Here is a 15,516-nt window from a genome sequence, read left to right on the forward strand (position 1 = left end):
GTGACACTGTGTGACTTCCAAGACTTGTCCATAAAAAGCAACACAGCTTCTATCAAGTTGTCTTTGGACACAGGCTCTTGGAATTGGCCACCATGTTGAGAGGAAGTCCAAGCAGCTTCATGGAGAGGCCAAGTGTAGATGTTTCAGTCGGCAACCCCAGCTGGGTTCCTCACAAGCATCAGCATCAGCTGCCAGACAAGCGAGTAAGGGAGCCTTCCTATGATTCCACACACAAGCCCCTGAGTCAACTCCTAGCCTTCATAGTGAGGTTCTGGACATTATGGTTGAGACAAACTGAGTCCTCTGGACCTCCTTTCATGACCCACAGAATCATGAGCATAATAAAATGGTTGTTGTTCTATGCCATAAGTTTGGGGTGGTTTGTTAGGCTGTAATAGCAAAGAGAATAAGGTTCCTTCCTCTCATCCTTCTGATACAGACAGGAGACAGGGAAATACTGGGTAGAAGAGGGCAGTTCCCCAGCAAAGGCCCCACCCTCAACCTGGAAACCCATGGCCCTAAATGAGAACAGGCATTCCTGTTTTCATGCCCAAAAGTTGCTTTTGGCCTGCCACATTCCCCATATAAACCATAAACCCCCAGCTCCATGAGGAGACAAACAGGAGAACAGAAGAATGGCAGAACAGCATAGCAGAGAGAAGAGAATGAGTGTCTGAATGCTGAGAGGATTTCAGCTGGGGATGGTCGGAGAGGAGCTTGGCCGTTCAGCGGCTGCTGAATGGCCAAGTTCCAGGGGAAGATCATTTTCCCACTCCATCCCCCTTCAGGCTCCCCATCCATCCTGCTGAAAGCCACCTCCACCACTCAATAAAACTCCCACATTCATCCTTCAGGTCCATGTGTGACCTGATTCTTCCTGGACGTGGGACAAGGACCTAGGTACCAACAGGGCACTAAGCTGATTAACACTTAAGCTGTCTGCAGACAACAAGGCTAAAAGAGCACACTGTAACACGCACCCACTTGGGCTTCGAGAGTTGCAGACATCTACCCCTGGATGCTGCTGTGGGGTGGAGCCCAGGGGCACTCACCCCAGCTCCTGCACCTGCCCATCTGTTTGCTCCCCCTCCCATAAGGGCTTTGCACTTGCGTGGTGACGGGACAAATGAGCCACTCTCCTGTTGCACATCCTGCGAGAGGGTTCAGGGAACTCTCCCCTTTTCACTTCTTACCTTTTAAGATGCAAACACTGCCTTCTTTGTCATTCTACCTGTGCTCTAATATAGTTTATATCCACCTTTATTAAAGCAAGTCTCATTTTATTCCACCAGTAATTACAGTTGTTTCTACCTGACATCAGCTTCTGAGTTTTGCAAGGATAAGGACTTTTGCTTATCGATTTCTGTTCCCCCAAAGTATTTGTTATATGAATGAATAAATGAGTGATTGAAATAGGCTGGAAAACATCACCACTTTTGACCTCAATCTCATCTTTTCAAATGTGGAGAAAGCTTGATAAGTTTTAAAGCTGCTGTGTTTCTGAAGAGTCATTACTTATGAATCAACACACATGCAATCAATACACCTTCTTAGCCACTATATGAAAAGAGGCTAAGCCAGAAGCCTGGGAATTCAAAGAAAAACACTTACAGTTTCTGGTGCAAGTGCTGACTGGGCCCCTCCAATATCCGTTTGTATTCTTAGGGTCCCCCAAGCCCATGCCTACCATGTCCTGCTGCATATACTTGCAACTCTTCACCCGAAGGCTTGTTCTGGGCTCCTGAGCAGGGCAGGCTAAAGTGCTAAGGGAGTTAAAGTTCTGGGAACAGCCCTGAGCCAATGATGGATGTGAGTTGGAAGATGAATAACCCTCATTCCCTCACTCCTGGAGGGCATAATTCTGGGGCTCATTCTACATTGTCTCCAAGAGTTTCCCAGCTGGAATGGGCCCCATGGCCGTCTGTAGTAACTTTCTCAATACCTCATCTTTCTTTTTCTGCTTCTATTTCCCCAATTCCCTACTGATGCTCTTGGGATCACCTCTGAAATAAACTATGGGCACTCAAACCTCTCCTCAGGGTCTGCTTCTGGGAAAAATTCAAACTAGGTAGCACAGAAGGCTCATTGACAAAAACAACAAGAAGAGGAAGATATAGAGAGATAAAATTCATCCAGTAAGTTACAATTCCTCCCAATAGATTTTGACAAGGGATGCCAATACAAATCTCCATGTGTTGTTGATTAAATATAACCAACTCAAGATTCAGGCCACAATAAAGTATAATAGACAAAGAGTTCCTTTGTGCATTAGTCAGAATATTTTTGGCTACACGTAACAGAAAACAAATATAGACTGGCTCAAGTAAAAGAGAAATTTATCAGTTTGTGCAACTAAAATGCCAAAGGAAAAGGAAAGACTTCAGGCATTTGCAGACCCATATCAATATTATCAAGAAATCTGTTTATCTCCATTGTTCAGCTTTGCTTTTCTCTTGATTGTTTTTACCAATGGGTAAGCTCTTCAGAAGCAATGGGGAGATGCAGCTTCAGATTTACATTCTACTCAGTAACACCAGCAGAAATAGAGAGGCTCTTTTCAATAGTTCTGTGTGAAGTCTTGGGCTTGGCTCTCATTCCCAAACTGAGGACAACAGCCAGGAAATTGCAATATGCTAATAGAACAGTCTAGCGTGTGACCCGTCTGCAGTGGGGAACAATGGTGGAGGTAACTCCCACCTAAATCATACAGCCTGGCAGTGGTCAGGAATGGTTCCTTGAAGCATGCAGAGTTGAAGAGGAAGGGATACTATCAGGGAAGCACAACAGACACCCACTACAACATTAAAATAGACTTTCATTTTTTAGAAAATGAGAAAGTAAAGATAAGCAAAACCAAACATACAAACAAATAAACTGAACTTTTCAGATACTCAAGGCAATAAAAATTTCTTCTTCCAGGTAAGTGTCTTAGTCCATTTGGGCTGCTATAATAAAATATCATTAACTGGGTAGCTTCTAAACAATGGCAATTTATTTCTCATAGTTCTGGAAGTTGGGAAGTCCAAGATCAAGGCACTGAAAGATTGGGTGTCTAGTGGGAATCCACTTCCTGATTCATAGATGGTGCCTTCTTGCTGTGTCCTCATATGGCAGAAGGGGCAAAGTAGGTCTTTGGGCAGTAATCCCATTCATAAGAACTCCACTCTCATGACCTAATCATCTCCCAAAGGCCCCACCTCTGATGCCATCACCTTGGGGGGTTAGGATTTTAACATATGAATTTTGGAGGGACACTAACATTCAGACCATAGCAATAAGCCAGTTTCTCTGATTTGTAATTGATAAAGTCCTGGCTGATAAACTTATGTCATTAAAAAAAGAGGGTTCCAGGTGAGATGAAGTAAGCACATTCCACTCTGCCTTTCTGTTTTAAAATGTAGCTTTCATTATTATTCAGGCACTGTGGGGCCAACAGATTAGGAGAGGACTGCCCCGGAGATGACAGTTACTCATAGTTCCCCAAGAGGAGTGGATACCCCGCCCCACAGGGAGCCACATGGGGAAGCACCAGTGTCATCAGAAGGCAGAGGGAAGAGCCTTCATCCTGGTTTTTATGGAAAAGAATGAGCAAGGCAGGGTAAGGAAGCATAGGACTGACTAGTTCAACAACAGCAGCAGGCTAGGGGTAGAGGGGCTGTCCTGAGTTGTCTGGTATCTGGCCCTGGGGTGGTGAAAACAGGTGGATAATGGCCTGGAGTGTAAGGGCCCAATATAAGGGATGGTTGGTGGGTGTGAGCTTTGGATTAGTCGGTTTACATATGAAATGTGTGCTGGGGGGCAGGGCGGGGGGGGGGGGGGCAGTTGTTTGCTGCCTTAGGAATTAGCTAATTAGAGAGGGGTAGTCCTTTCCCCGCAAATCATCAAGGCTCCAGATGCCAAAGTGTGAAGAATACAGAAAATAAGAAAATATAATTAATATATTCTGCCACTGAAAGCAGCTACACCACCTGGAGAGATTTCAGGGATCAGCTATTTGAGGACTCTGAAAGTAAATAGTAGCAGATGCTGAGGGAAGAAGAACCGAATTTGAAGCACCATCAAATCAGCTGTGAATTTACCCTTCTTCCTTCTCTGGTATCCACTGGCCTGAACTCAGTGCATCTTGAAACCTGAGATAGGCATCAATATGGACAGAGAAAGCTCCAGGAGACGCCTCTAGTTCCGGCTTCAGGAAAGGGAGAGGAGCCTCCAAATATTGAGAGAGGGTGGGGAAATATGATTCTCTTCTTTTACTCTTTCTTTCTTCTGTTCTTTTGCTCCTCAGCCCACAGGTCGTCTTGAGATGCTAATGGCAGTGGTTTCAGTGGTAGACACAGAGGCTCCCAGACACGGAGGCTCCTCATTGATAGGAGGAACTGTGGTCCCCAGAGAGGGAGGCAAACTTCTGTTGTTTCTTTACTGTCTCTGTCCCCATATTGGTCAGAGCCATCAGAATAGCTGTGGAATATATGGCAGAGGGCAGATAAATAAAGTCCCAGTTTTCTGTCTAAATGAGCAAATAGGGGTGCTCAGGGAGTGGAAAAGTGTTGAAGACATTCGGGAGAGAAGGGAGAAGATTGTTTACAAACTCCTGGACTCACCCCTGGGCTACTCACACCTGGATGTGACCCTACGCAACATATAGAGACCTTAGCACTGAACTAGGAATAGACGATCACCCAGGCTCTGGGCTGGGCCCCAGGTGGTGAACACAGCGGACAGATCTGAACAGCACTGCACTGCCAAGGAGTCAAAACTGAGCTTACCCTAAGACCACAACCCGCAGAGAGCTGGTTGGAAATTGACGTGTGAACCTGACTGGGTTGATTACCTGCTAAAATAAAAAAGTCAACACTTCCATGGGATTTAAGCAAAACCCAGGGTTTTGTAACATAATATTTAACATGTCCAGAATACAAGCCAAAATTACTCAGCATACAAAAAACAGGGAAATCTCGATGCACTCGGGAAAAGATGCCACCGCTAAGCTAACACAGATACTGGAATTATTTGACAAAAACTTTAAAGCAGCTATTAAGAAATGCTTCAGCAAGAAATCCTAAACACTCTTGAAATACATGGAAAAATGGAAAGTCTAAGGAAAGGAATGGAAAATGTAAAGAATGAAATAGATATTTTAAAACAGAAAACACGATAATGGAAATAAAGCTCACTTAACGGGCTCATCAGCTGAAGGAAGATGTAGCAGAAAAAGTCTGTGACCTTGAAGACAGATTAATAGAACGTATACAGTCTGAACAACAGAGGAGGAAAAAGATTAAAAAAAAAAAAAAAAAACAGAGCTTGAGCGACAGTACCAAAAGGTTTATCATTCCTCTCATTGGAGTCTGAGAAGAAGATAAAGAATGAAGCATGCAAAATACTTTTGAAGAAATAACAACTTTAAAACTTCTCAAATTTGGCAAAAGGAATAAACGTGCTGAATTAGGAGGCTCAGCAAACTTCAAACAACATAAACCTTCAGGAAACCCATGCCCAGACATATCATAATAAAACTGAAAACCAAAGAAAAAAAACCAAATCTTGAAAGCAACGAGAGAACAATGGACACATTACTTATAGGAGGACAACAATTGAAGTGACTGCAGATTACTCATAAGAAACCACAGAGTTCATATTTCTGCACAGTATATATTTAAGGTGCTGAAAGAAAACAAATGTCAAGCCATAATTCTATTCCAGTAAGAATGTCCTGCAGGAATGAGTTGAAATAAGGACATTCTCAGGTGAATGAAAACTAAGATAATTCACTGCCAACAGCTGAAGGAATTTCCAAAGAAATTCTTCAGGCAAAACGAAATGATACCAGAAGGAAACTTGGAACATCAGGAATGAAGAAAGAGAAAAGAAACGGTAAACTTACCAGAATGGTACATTTCTGGATAAATATAACACACTACTCTTCTCCTATTGAGTTAAAAAATATTATTGACGGTTGAAAGCCAAAATTATAATATTGTCTAATGGGGTTTTCACTGTATGTAAATGTGGTAAATAAAATAACTGCAGCAAAAAGCCTATATATGCTAAAGGTTTCTCTATTCAACTCGAGATGCTAAAATATTTGCCAGCAAAAAATGAAAAGTAGTAGGCAAAGGACATAAACAGACATTTTTCAAAAGAAGAACTACATGCAGCTGACAAGCATATGAAAAAATGCTTAATATCACTAATCATTAGATAAATGCAAATTAAAGCCACAATGAGATACAATCTCACACCAGACAGAATGGCTATTTATTAAACAGTCAAAAAATAACAGATGCTGGTGAGGTTGTGGAGAAAAGGGAATGCTTACACACTGCTGGTAGGAATATGAATTAGTTTAACCATTGTGGAAAGCAGTGTGGCAATTCCTCAAACAACTAAAAATGGAACTACCATTCAATCCAGCAATCTCACTACTGGGAATATACCCCCTAAAATATAAATTGTGCTACCATAAAGACACATGCATGTGTATATTTATTGCAGCACTATTCACAATAGCAAAGACATGGAATCAACCTAAATGCCCATCAATGGTAGACTTGATAAAGAAAATGTTTACATGTATACCATGAAATACTATGTGGCCATAAAAAAGAACGAGATCATATCCTCTGCAGGGACATGGATGGAACTGGAGGCCGTTGTCCTTAGCAAACTAATGCAGAAACAGAAAACCAAATACCACATGTTCTCACTTATAAGTGGGAGCTAAATTATGAGGACAGCTGGACAACACACACTGGGGCCTATTGGAGGGTGGAGGGTGGGAGAAGGGAGAGGTTCAGAAAAAAACCCCAAAACTCTTGGGTACTATGCTTAGCACCTGGGTAATGAAATAATCTATACACCAAACATCCAAGTCATGAGTTTACCTATGTAACAAATCTGCACATGTACCCTTGAACCTAAAATAAAAGTTAAAATATTTTAATAAATAAATAAATTGAAAAAAGAAAAGTGAAATGTTCTGTATATTGTAATCCCTGAAAGTATATTTTAAGTACTATTGCAAAATACTATTCAAAGAAATATAGTCATGTTCTCAGATCATAATGAAATTAAATTAGAAATCAGTAACAGTAAGGTAGTTAGAAAATCTCAAAATACTGGGGAGAAACAGAATGGACAAATGAAATGCAATACAAAAACATGCTCGAATAACCAATAAAAAGGGCAGGAAAGGGGAAACAAGAACAGAAAACCCAGGGAACAAATAGAAAACAAATAATAAAATCGTTGACTTAAATCCAAATATATTAATATCTACACTAAAATATAAGTGATCTGAATTAAAAGATGGAGATTGTCAGAATGGATTTAAAAAATGACCCAACTATATATTGTTTATATAGAACTCATCTCACATAGGCTAAAAGTAAAAGGAGGAAAAGGATATATTATGTAAAAACTAATAAAACATAAGCTAGAATGGCTATATCAATGTCAAAGAAGAAGTTCCAAAAAAAATTAGAAAATATTGTGCAGTGAATGACAATGAAGAAAAATATATCAAAATTTGTGGGCTAGAGCTAAAGCTGTGGTTAGAGGAAAATTCTTAGCATTAAATGCTTATATTAGAAAAGAAAGTCTTAATAATAATCCATGCTTCCACTTTAACAAACTAAAAAAGGAAAATAAAAACCCAAATCAATTGAAAGAAATAATGAAGAAGAGAACAGAAATCAATTAAGTTGAAAATAGACAGATAATAAAATCAATGAACTAAGAGTTGGTTCTTTGAAAAAATCAGTAAAATTTATAAATGTCTAAAAAGACTGACAAGGAAAAAAAAAGAGAATGAATATCACAAATATCAGGAATGAAACAGGACACGCCACTTCTGAGCCCAGAGAGTATTCATAATTTAAACTTTCCAAAAAAAAAAAAAAAGAGAAATCTACAGTTCCAGATAGTTTCACAGAAAAATTCTAGCAAATATTTAATGATTAAATAATGACAATTCTATACAATCTTTTCCACAAGACAGAAGAGGAGGGAATACTTCCCAACTCTTTTATCCTGATACTGAAACCAAAGACAGTACAAGATAAAAACACTGCAGACTAATATTCCTCACGAACATATGATATGGTTTGGCTATGTCCCCACCCACATCTCATCTTGAATTGTAGTTCTCGTAATCCTCATGTGTCCTGGGAGGGACCCTGTGGGAGGTAATTGAATTATGGGGGTGGTTAACCCCATGCTGCTGTTCTCATGATAGTGAGTGAGTTCTCATGAGATCTGATGGTTTAATAAGTTGCTTTTCCCCCTTTTGCTTGTCACTTCTTCCTGCCATCATGTGTTTGCTTCCCCTTCCACCATGATTAAAAGTTTCCTGAGGCCTCTCCAGCCATGCGGAACTGTGAGTTAATTAAACCTCTTTCCTTTATAAACTCTCAGTCTTGGGCAGTCCTTTACAGCCATGTGAGAATGGACTAATATATCATAGATGCAAAAATCCTTAACAAAATCTTAGCCATTTGAAGCTAGCAATGTATAAAAAGAATAATAAATTACAACTAAGGGGAGTTTCTCCTGGGCTATGCCAGGTTAGTTCAGTATTTGAAAAGTCAGTCATTGTAATAGCAATAGTCAAAAGGAAAAAAGGCATATGATCATATCAATTAATACAGTAAAAATATTTCACAAAATTCAATATCAATTCATGATTTAAAGAAATTATGAAAAACTCTTAGCAAACTACAAAAAGAAATTTTTGTCAACCTAATAAAGAACATCATTAAAAAACCAACAAAAATCACATCTAATGGTGAAAGATTGAATGCTTTCCTCCTATAAATGAGAACAAGGCAGACTTCCTCTACCTCCATTCCTATTTGATGTCGTACTGTAATTCCTAGCCAGTGCAATCAGGAAAGAAAAAGAAAGGAATCCAGACTGGAAAAGAAGAAATAAAACTATCCCTGTTCACAGATGAAATTACTGTTTACATGTGTCCAAAAAACAGACACACTCGACACACACACACACACACACACACCCCTCCTAGAACTAATAACTGAGTTTAGCAATGTTGTAGAGTACAAGTAAAAAAAAAAAAGTTGATGATATTTCTGTATACTTATTGCTAATAAGGAACTGGAAACCAGGTATTTTTCAAATGCCGTTTAAAATAACTCCAAACATTGAAATACTTATGTATAAATTTAACACAATATGTAAAGGGTCAATAAAATGCAGATGAAATAAATCAAAGAAGACCTACATAAATGAAAAGACATGCTGCACTCAAGAATTGGAAAATTATAATGTAAAGATGTTAACCCCCCCAAACTCATCTATAGATTTAACACAAACCCAATGAAAATCCCAACAGGAGTTTTTGTAGACAGAAATAAGTTGATTCTAAATGTATATGGAAAGGCAAAGAAAGAATAGCTAGCATGATTTTAAAAAGAATAGAGTTGGAGAAATCATACTTTTCCATTTTAAGGCTTCTGTAAAGCTGCAGTAATTGAGATCAAGATAGCATGGTATTGGCAGAAAGATAAACATGTAGATCAACGGAACAGAATAGACTTCCAGAAATAGACCTACACAAAGATGGCCAACCGATGTTATTTTAATTGAAGTATAATTCACACACAATAAAATGCAGTGACTTAAAGTGTGTAAATTGATGCGTTTTGACTAGGGCATATACCCACGTAAGCCACACCCTGTAAAGTATATGCCCATTTCCATTACTTCAGAAAGTTCCCCTGTGTTGCCTACCCCCATGGGCAACTACTGTTTTCCAGTTGAGTTTTTGATCAGTGTGCAGAGGCAATTCAACAGGGAAAGGATAGTCTTCTCAATAAGCGATGTTTAAAGCATTTGGGCATCCAAATGCAACAAAATGAACCTTGACCTAAATCTCATACCTTATTCCAAAATTAACTCAAATTAAGTTATACATTTAAATGTAAAATACAAAATTATAAAATGTTTAGAATTAAACATAGGGAAAAATCATGACCCATAACAGAAAAAAAAAAATAAGCTGGACTTCATCAGAATTAAAAACTTTTTCTGGGAAAGACACTGGTAAAAGAATGAAAAGACAAACTACAGACAGAGAAAATATTTACTGATCACATATCCAGCAAAACACTTGTATTCAGAATATATTAAGAACTCTCGAAACTCAACATTAAGAGAACAAACAGTCCAATTTTTAAAATGAGCAAAAGACTTGAACAGGCACTTCACTAAAGGGATGGCAAATAAGCTCATGAAAAGATGTTCAACATCATTAACCATTAAGAAAAGGCAAATTAAAACCATGATGAGATACCCTCCACACCTATTAGAATGGCTGAAAATGTAAAAATACTCTGGCAAACACTGTGACGGTTTCTCGTAAAGTTCCAGGCACGTCTACCAGCTGACTCAGCATCCCACTACTAGGAATTACGTAAGTATTACAACATGAAAATTTATCTACACCCCCAAACCTATACAGGAATGATGATAGCAGCTCTGTTTATAAGACATACTGCACACATAAATGGGAAGATAACAATGTAAAGTTGGGAATCCTCTCCCAAATTCATCTATAGATTTAACACAAACCCAGCTCTATTTATACTGATTATAGCAGCCAAAAACTGGAAGCAGCCAAATACCCCACAACGGGTGAAAAAAGCGTTATGTCCACACAATGGAATTCTGCTCAGTAATAATAATAATATTAATTTTAAAAAGAACTATGGATACATGCAACAGCTTGGATGACTCTCAAATACATTATGTCGACTGAAAGAAGCCAGTCTCAAAAGGTTATATATTGTATGATTCCATTTACGTGACCTTGTGGAACAGACACTTTGGTGATGGGTAATGGCAGTGCTTGCTAAGGGTCAGGGTTGCAGGGTTGGGGCGGTGGCGGGGGGGGGGGGTCTGACAACAAAAGTATGGCATGAGGGAGTTTTCTGGGTGATGGAATTGTTTTGTATTGATTGTGGGAGTGGTTACTTGAATGCGTATGCGTGTTAAAATTCACAGAACTGTGCTCACATACAAAGTCAATTTTACTGTATGTTCATTTAAAAAGTAAAGTTTTAAGAATTTTTTTTAAAAAGAGTTAAAATGTTTTCAATGAGACAGTCAAACATAACAGGAAGAAAATACTTGTCCAGAATGTGTTATTTATATATTTTCAGTGCTCAAACATTCAGGAAAAACATAATGTGTTATTTTGTAGGGAAAGCTGAAAAGGAAAAAAAAAATTAAAAAGGGAAAAAGTAAGTATTGCCTTAAGCAGGGGTTCCCAAACTTCAGTTTCTATAAGAATCATCTGGAGAATTTTTTAACTTTTGTTTGTTTGTTTGTTTTTTGCTAGACTTCACCCATCCTCATTCTTTGAGAAATTACTTGGCTGGAACAGAAAAGGTAAGTTTTCTCAGCTGCATAGGTAGAGACACGTGTTCTATAATGCTAGATCAAGACCACACTGGACTTGTTCCAGTAAATCAAAGAGAGATGCTTCTGGTTTCAGTTAAGTCATTAGAACAAAAATCTTCCTTCAGAGTGTTTACATTTGCAGCGCTTAGGCTTGTAAAATGAGACACATAAATAAACCCTCCTCCGACCAGCAAAACAAAAGTATTTTTTTCCTCTTCACAGATTGAAGTAGTTCAAGTGAGAGTCTCTGAGTTTTCCTAGGCAATCACCAAAGAACATTAGCCTTTAAAAATAAGCTGATGATTAAATGACTTGCTCCAAGTTATTGGTGGAATATAAAGTTTTTTAGATTGGTTGGTTTTTGTTTTTTGGGGGAGGCAGGGAGAGGAGATGCCATTGTGTAGAAGCAAGCAAACATGGCATTTTGGATTCTGGAAAATAATGTCAAAAGCATAACTAAGAAAGTCCTTTCTTTCCTATAGTTTCAGTTTCATATTAGCCTAACTTTAAAATTGTGTTTTTAAAGTAACGTTAAAGGGGTCATATCTGATTTTTCATAGCCTTAAAAAAAAAAAAAGAGAAGAAAAGCAAAATAAACTCCTAGCATGCTTATAGTTCCATTATCTCCCTAATTACCCTAAATTTTAATATTCTAATTACTCTAAATTTTGGAATTATGCAAATTAAACTGTTACCTAACTTGTTGACCTTGTAGAAAGAGTGGAAAGGGAACAAGAGCTGGATATTTTGATTCCAGAGGCACTGGTTTCATCACGGTTTTGGGTAGGAACCAAAAGTACCGCACATCAAAACAGTAGCTGTTTTCTTCAACCCACACGCGCACACTCAAGTCAAGTATTCCGAACCAAAGGCGCAGGTTGACTCTTGAGAGCCGTGGGCCCCTTCACCAGCCTAAGGGGATGACTTGGGAATTTCAAACATCCGGGATTGCCACAGCATCAAACCTCATCTAAAGTAGGTCCCTCTTTGTAGGATGAAAAGAAAAGCTCTTTTCTTGTACCTTTCACCAGAGGAAGTGGATTTGGCTCAGCAAAAGGGCAGGCTGCCGATGGGACCAGAGGACTCCCAGGCCTAACCTCTACTTCGCGAATGGGCAAACCCTGGCCAGCAGGCCTGATCTAAGAGCTATGTTCAGAAGCACAACAGAGTACAGCCACTTTGGAAAACCATCTGGCAGTTTCTTACAAAACTTACCATGCAATCCAGCAATTGGGTTCTTAAGTATTTACCCAGTGAGTTGAAAACTTATGTCTACACAAAACATGCACACAGATGTTTATTGAAACTTTATTCATAATTGCCAAACTTAGAAGCAACCAAATGTGGCCGGGTGCAGTGGCTCACGCCTGTAATCCCAACACACTGGGAGGTTGAGATGGGCAGATCATTTGAGATCAGGAGTTTGAGACTAGCCTGGCCAAGGTGGTGAAACCCTGTCTCTACTAAAAATTCAAAAATTAGCCAGGTGTGGTGGCAGGCATCTGTAATCCCAGCTACCCAGGGGGCTGAGGCAGGAAAATCACTTGAACCCGGGAGGCGGAAGTTGCAGTGAGCTGAGATCACGCCACTTCACTCCAGTCTCAATAAGAGTGAGACTCCATCTCCAAAAAAAGCAGCAGCAACCAAGATGTCCTTTAATTGGTGAACGGATAAACAAACTGTGGCACATCCATTCAATGGGATATTATTCAGTGATAAAAAGAAATGAGCTAGTAAGCCATGGAAAGATATGGAGAAACCTTAAATGCATATTACATTAAAGAAGCCAATCCGAAAAGGCTGTATACTGTATGATTCTAAGTATATAACATTCTAGAAAAGGCAAAACTATAGAAATAGTAAAAAGATCAGTGGTGGCCAGGGGCTGGAGGAGAGGGAAGGATAAATAGGTGGAGCACGGGCTGGGCACGGTGGCTCACACCTGTAATCCCAGCACTTTAGGAGGCTGAGGTGGGCAGATCACCTGAGGTCAGGAGTTCGAGACCAGCCTGGCCAACATGGAGAAACCCATCTCTACTAAAAATACAAAAAACTAGCCGGGTGTGGTGGCAGGCACCTGTAATTCCAGCTACTTGGGATGCTGAGGCAGGAGAATCACTTGAACCTGGGAGGCGGAGCTTGCAGTGAGCCGAGATCATGCCATTGCACTCCAGCCTGGGTGACAAGAGCAAAACTCCTGTCTGAAAAAAAATAAAATAAAATAAAATAAAATAAAATAAGTGGAGCATAGGGGATTTTTAAGGAATGGAGCTATTTTGTGTGATTCTGTAATGGTGGATATATGGCAACATGCATTTTTCAAAACTCAGAATGTTCATCACCAAGTGAACCCTAATGAACCCTAATGCAATCTATGAACTTTAGTTAAAAATCATGTTATCAATATTGGCTCATCAATTGTAGCAAATGTTTCATGCTGATGCAAGATGTTAGTAATAGGGAAAATGGCTGTGTGTGCATATGTGTGGGTAGGCGTGAGAGCATATATGGGAACTCCCTGTACTTTCCACTCAGTTGTTCTGTAAATTTAAAACTGTTCAAAAAAAAATTAAGTTTCCTAATTGAAAAAACACACACAAAACACATGTGAAGGGCCTCTTGCCCTGGCCAGGTCCCCGGGCCCCATTGCAACATTTCATGGATTTGGCTTAGTTTCCTGATGGTTTGCACCCTGGGTTTTCTGAACTTCAAAGGACCCTGGCTACCTGAGGTGTTCATTCCTACCTGTTGCCTGTCTTGACCATCTTCAAAATCACCTGCAGTGCTAGACAAGCTCTGCCCACACCAGGAATGTTTCAGCTTCTCCCACAGGTTTACCCATAGTACCTTGAGTCTTTGTGTCTCTGAGTGACAATTTCCTCATCCATAAAATGGACATAACGACACAATCTGTCTTTACACTTGTTCTCATGCAACCCACCTGTACCAAGTTCCTTCCTTGTGCCAGGCACTGTTCCAGGCACTAGGGCTGCTGCTGTGAAGAAAAGAGACAAAACTCCCTGCCCATGTGGGCTTCTATTCTAGCAAATGGATTAGTAGGAAAACTCATGGAATTTCTGAAATAGTATTTGGCTCATAGCAAGTGCTTGATAAATACCAGCAACTGTAGCGGTGAGCCCACTGCCTCTACTGGGACAAGAGCTATCATTCGGGGCTTGGCAGGAAACACCTGTGCAAACCCTAGAAATGCCATCCCCAGGCAGGCTGCAGCAACTTTATGCCCCAGCAGATGGCAGCAGCTGCAGACACATCCCATGGTGGCCCTGACCGCCTGCTAAGGGGAGGGAAGAGGGATGGGCTGATGAATGAGAGGCTCAGACTGTTATCCTCTGGATCACAACAAAATCCTGTTCTTTCCTCCTGAAAACAGAGCTCCTTATCTTATCGAGTTATCTCTAGCTTTGTCCTTTCAAAAGCAGCCACTTAACCCCCTGCAGCAGGGAGACAAATCCTTCCCAGACCTGCAAGTGAGACCTGAGGTTTCAACTGCTGAATTTGAAAGCGGAAACCACCTGAGAATTTAGTGGGTTCAGAGGATCACAAAGTCAAAGGCCTCTAGGGGCCAGGTAGGGAATGATTGCATGAGCAGGAGGAAAGAGGAGAATTGGCTGAAAGGCTAAAGATGCCTCGCAAAGCTCTTCCTGGCTCCACCGGATCGGGCAGTGCAGATCACCCCAAATGCTGGGAGGAGCCAGATATCTGGACTGTGATGTGATGTCACCCCACTTTTTTTTTTTCTTGAGACAGGGTCTTACTCTGTTGCCAAGGCTGGAGTGCAGTGGCACAATCATGGCTCACTGCAACCTCCGCCTCCCAGGCTCAGGTGATCCTCCCACCTCAGCCTCCAGAGTAGCTGAGACTACAGGCACATGCCACCATGCCTGGCTAATTTTTGTATTTTTCTTTTTTGTTGTTTTTGTAGAGACGAGGGTTCATCATATTGCCCAAGCTGATCTTGAACTCATGGGCTCAAGCAATCCACCCACTTCTGCCTCCCAAAGTGTTGGGATTACAGGCGTGAACCACAGCCCCTAACCTGTTGCCCCATTTTCAGAGCACAGTGATGGCCCAAGA

The sequence above is a fragment of the Gorilla gorilla genome, chromosome 2, assembly GCF_029281585.2.
Source record: "Gorilla gorilla gorilla isolate KB3781 chromosome 2, NHGRI_mGorGor1-v2.1_pri, whole genome shotgun sequence".
NCBI lineage: Eukaryota > Metazoa > Chordata > Mammalia > Primates > Hominidae > Gorilla > Gorilla gorilla.